The sequence below is a fragment of the Nomascus leucogenys genome, chromosome 2 (genome assembly GCF_006542625.1).
Source record: "Nomascus leucogenys isolate Asia chromosome 2, Asia_NLE_v1, whole genome shotgun sequence".
In the NCBI taxonomy this organism is placed as follows: Eukaryota; Metazoa; Chordata; class Mammalia; order Primates; family Hylobatidae; genus Nomascus; species Nomascus leucogenys.
The window spans coordinates 60,508,452-60,513,694 of NC_044382.1; the positions used below are offsets into that span (position 1 = coordinate 60,508,452).

Genomic DNA, 5,243 nt, shown 5'->3' on the forward strand with positions numbered 1-5,243 from the left:
CTATTCATTTTGCAAAAGAAGCTAAAACTAGAAGATTCATTCTTAGGAAAGTGTGTTCTGAAGACAAAGTCAAGGATGTGGTTAAACAACTATTACCCAGTGTCTCAAAAAGACCAAAGGTGTGCGTATGTTCTCACCCAGAGAGTTATTTGAGGAGATTAAGCATGTGACTCATGGATCCATTGAGCATCTCAGCAGAATCCAGGAATAAAGATGAGAATACATAGGAAGGATCTTAAAAACCAAGCAAACAATACTTACTGGGTTCCTCTTAAGTTTTATTCTCCAAGCCAGTAGTTTTAATATACATTATTTTTATATATTAAAAAAACTTGGCTGGGCACGGTGGCTCATGCCTGTAACCCCAGCACTTTGGGAGGCCAAGGCAGGCGGCTCACCTAAGATCAGGAGTTCGAGACCAGCCTGACCAACATGGAGAAACCCCATCTCTACTAAGAATACAAAATTAGCCGGGCATGGTGGCACATGCCTGTAATCCCCGCTACTCAGGAGGCTGAGGCAGGAGAATCACTTGAACCCAGGAGGCGGAGGTTGCTGTCAGCCAAGATGGTACCATTGCACTCCAGCCTGGGCAAAAAGAGCAACACTCCATCTCAAAAAAAAAAAAAAAAAAAAAAAAAACTGATACCACCTTTATGAGTGAAATATAATTTTTCCCATTTTACATGTACAATATATTAGTTACAATTTCACATGTACGATATATTAGTTTGGTTTGTTTTTGGTTGCAAGCAACAGAGACCACTGCAATTAACTTAAAAATGGGTGTTAGTGGAATGTTCGTAGGCAGCTCCATAGAACTGAAGAAGAACGTAAACAATCAAATATTGGAAAGAGAATACAAACATTGCAAAATTCGGACATTGGAATTTTGGAGGTGTAGTAACCAGGACAAATGGATACTGCTTTGGGAATGACTACCAGAACAAATCAGTTCTAAACCTTTCCATATTTGTGTCACTTTGCTCAGGACTTCATTTCCCTGTAGGGAGAGACTGGTGGACTTAGCTTGTGGCAACAATTAACACTGTGTGCCAGAGGAGAGGAGGATACCTGAACCGAAAGTCCCATCAAGAGCATAGGCAGGGGTGATTGAACCAAGCCTTCGCCGCACAGAGTTTGTCCTACTGCAGTCACCTGCACTACGGCTCGCTTGCGGTTGGAGAAATCAAGGCCCTACCGGGCCTCCGTAGCCACATCTCTGTTGTGGGCGTGGCCGAGGCTGGGGTGACCCTGCCAGAGCCACCGTTGCCAGCGACACGTTCAAGGTAATTCAGAGGGGTCCGTGGGGCCAGCCAGCCTGAGCTTGTTCACCTTCAAAGTCTGTGCAGCACCGAAAAAGGACTCACCTCCCAAAACTTCCGTGAAGGTTGACAAGCTTTCGCAAGGGCGAATCGCAGTGTGTGGAGGAGTCAAGGAACCAGCTAGAAGAAAGCTTCACACAGCTCCGACACTTATTGCGAGCCATACACAAGCTGGTGTCAGGACACGTACTCCCAAAGTAAGCCCAAGATGCAAAGTTTGGTTCAGTGGGGTTAGACAGCTATGACTATCTCCAAAATGCACCTCCTGGATTTTTTCCGAGACTTGGTGTTATTGGTTTTGCTGGACTTATTGGACTCCTTTTGGCTAGAGGTTCAAAAATAAAGAAGCTGGTGTATCCGCCTGGTTTCATGGGATTAGCTGCCTCCCTCTATTATCCACAACAAACCATCGTGTTTGCCCATGTCAGTGGGGAGAGATTATATGACTGGGGTTTAAGATTTGTGGAAGGGCAACTTTCAAAAGCCAGGAAATGTGAAGAATTCACCTGGAACTAAGTAGAAAACTCCATGCTCTGCCCGTCTTAACTTATTTAAGTTACCCATATTAAGTTATCTATAACTTAGGTGTAGGTAAACATTGGAAACTCCATAGAGTAAATCAGTATTTCTACAGAAAAATGTGAGAGAAGTCAGTATTGAATGTATTAAATTGGCTTTCTTCTTCAGGAAATACTAGACCAGAGCTCTGTTATCTTGGGTGGTACCATCCTACAAGCAAACTAATCTGAAATCCTTTCACCTAGAGATAATGTACAAACCTTAGAACTCCTCGTTTTCATGTTGCTATTTATTTACATAATTAAAACCCAAATTAAAAAAAAATAGCACAGGCAATTCAAGATTTCTGTAATTCCCAAAGAATAAAGTGAGGTGCTGAAGGAAGGTGGAATGGCTGCTGAACAGACTAAAAACACACATAGGGTAAATGAATATTCTCTACAATGATGCCCAGGGTTGTCCAGTGACTTGTCCAAAACCCCTGTCAAGAGAGTGGCTTAACCCTTACTCAGACCACTCGATTTAAATTGAAGAGTTCATGTGTGTCTAATACACCTGCTAACCTTTTCCTATGGGATTTCAGTCCTCCCGTACACATAATGAGGGAATTGGGCATATATGACCTTTCAGCGTTCTTCTAACTTTTAGCATTTTCCTCTAATGAACCAGCCTGTTGCTTTGAGGCGCTGGATGGCTGTTTCTATCATTGACAACAGATATACTCACTTCATTCTTATTTACATAGACAGAAGCTGTGTAGTGACAAGGTCTCTTCAAGGCTGGAATAATTCCTTAATAATATGAACAAAATAGCATCTGGTATCAATCTTGTCCCACTGACTTGACTGTAGTGATTTAAAGCTTTCATTCTTTGAATTCAAAATCTAATTTTTAATGCACTTTCTGTCAGCTGTCTTCATGGATTCTAAATGAGTTTCTGTCATCCTGACAGAGCCCCAGATAAATTGAAACTTAACTAGGGAAAAAAATAAGTGTTAAAAAATGATTTGTTCTGAATAGAATAAATGTGATATATATTTTGGTTATTTTCTCCCTAAATTGTCATTGGCTTCTATTAGTGAGCTGATGAACATGTGTGATGGTCAACTACTTCTGTAATTTACTGCTTGACAATAGTTTGTAGGCAAATTGCCAGGCTGACTTTGACTGAACCCATTATGCATTATTTCTTTTCAAGTAAACTGACCTGAAGAAAAGACTCAAATAATTATTTTTTCAGCATAACCTAAAATTATTGAGTAGTCCAGCTATTATTTCCCCCAGGTGTTCACTTTAATTGGATATGTAATCATTTTACATGGAAAAAAAAGCCATTATGATGGCCAAAGGTGGGTGAGAAGGCAATATTGTGGTTCTCTTTTACTGGTATAGGACCAGGAGACAAGACCGTTAAGCCAAGGAGAGAGCAGGATGAGGAAAAATAAAGAGGGGAGACAGAGAAGGAGAGAGATGAGGCATGTGGCATTTTATGAGGTTCAATCAGCATACAAAAGTCTTAACTACCCAAAGCATTCTATACTAATATTCCAAAGTGCCTGGTTCAAAATGCATATAACCATCCACATTTGTAAAGCAATGTACTACTTAAATGTAATGTTACGTCCCTCTTCAGAGTCTCAAAATACACTTTAAGCACAAAGAGCTTTATTTATAAATTAGAACCTGAGGCTTCCTGAAGACAAGTGATTTAATCCATGTCACACAGCTGGTTGATGGCAGACACTACATTAGGACCAGGTCTCTGCCTTCTCGACCCAATGTAATTTCCATATCACCTCATTGCCTTTACACCAGAGATCCTTAATTAACTTCCACCAGATGTTAATTACATTCTTCTTTCCATGAAACTTTCCTGAGAAAGTTTTTGTTGTTGCTTTTGAGAATGTTCTGCCCCAAGTAACACTATAGTTTCTGAAAACAGTCTCGAATTCAACTGATGTTGAATTGAGGCCACCCTACCTTGCTGGTTAAGAAGATGGGGCCCTGGTACAATCTTAACTGAAGAAAATTCCTGAGTCTCTCAAGAAGTGTCATATGGGCACCCTCGGCTTGGGTAATTTGACTTCTAATACTTCATTTGTTATTTGGTTTTGAGCAACACACTTAAAGTATTTAGACTTCATGTCATTAACTCTATTCTCTTAAGAACTAAATGAGCTAATTCATGGGAAAACACATGTAAGATGTTAATGTTAATAAGATGACATTTCCCCAAAGGGAGGGCCAATATGTACTTCTAATACTCGTTGTGATGACTGAGTATTGTGCAGGAATGGAAAGTGTCTGCTGCAGAATATCTGTAGCAGATGCTGTTAACACCTCACCCATGTCTCCTCAGGTCCCACCAATCCCATACTAGCTGTGGCTTCCAAAAACAAGCACTTGAGGGCTTTCTCTGGCATTCTGGGCTGGTGATAGACACACAAGGATTGCAGGGTTTGATATTCCCAAGAAATAGCTGTCAATGACAGGGAAGAGTTGAAGGACCAATACCCAGCTTCTTCTCACTTCAGGTGGAACAGTTCTAAGGAATCCTTTTTAAATTACAGTGCTTATTGTACTACAATGTTAATAATCTTAAAGAAATAAGCTCCAAACTGACTGAATAAATCAAATGGGATATTTTCATGCTTACTCTCTCTTCTCAAGCCTTCTATGTCCCTAAGGTCATAGAAGCAGAGGGAATGTATCCTAATAGCCGCACTTGTATTTTAAGATCTAATGACTGTCTAGCATTGTTGCCTTCATGCAGACTATGTAGACATGCTGGATAACTAACCATGGCATTTTTATAACCCTATGAGAAGACTTAATGCCAAGGATAGATGCATATTAGAAAATTTTTTCTATAAGTTATAATGCTAAACTTATTGGTGGAGGTATAAATCTTGAAAAATTAAAGAGAATTACCTGAAGGTCTTCTATATTTTTTAAATGGTTGATAGGCTGAAAGAAGAAACTAGAGTAAAAAGACGGAAATTTATTTCAGTTTCAGAGACTATAAAATCTGTGTTTTGTTTATTTTGTCTTTGCTTCAAACTTGAACTAGTTCATTTCCTGACTCATGGGACATGTTAAATGTCTTATGACCAATAAAATATTATTAAAAATCTTCTGGTCTAGCAATCTATTTCAAATGTCTATTTTAAGTTACTGTAGAGCACTAAGGTCACAGAAGCAGAAGGGATGTATCCTAGTAGCCACATCTATACACATCTATATTTTTAGGTCTAATTTCATCTGTGTCTCTTATCTACATTGTTGTACATTTATTCATAAAATAACCCAACTACACATACATGTGTGTAAGTATGTGCGCATATATAAAATATGCAGAGATGCACACATTTTTTTAAAACCAAACTGCTTGTGTTTGAA

General features: G+C 39.3%; 1 pseudogene; it reads left to right on the plus strand.

Annotated features, from left to right (window-relative positions):
* Positions 1 to 782: 782 nt before the first annotated feature.
* Positions 783 to 1,845, plus strand: LOC100596164 (annotated as a pseudogene).
* The last annotated feature ends 3,398 nt before the right edge of the window (positions 1,846 to 5,243 follow it).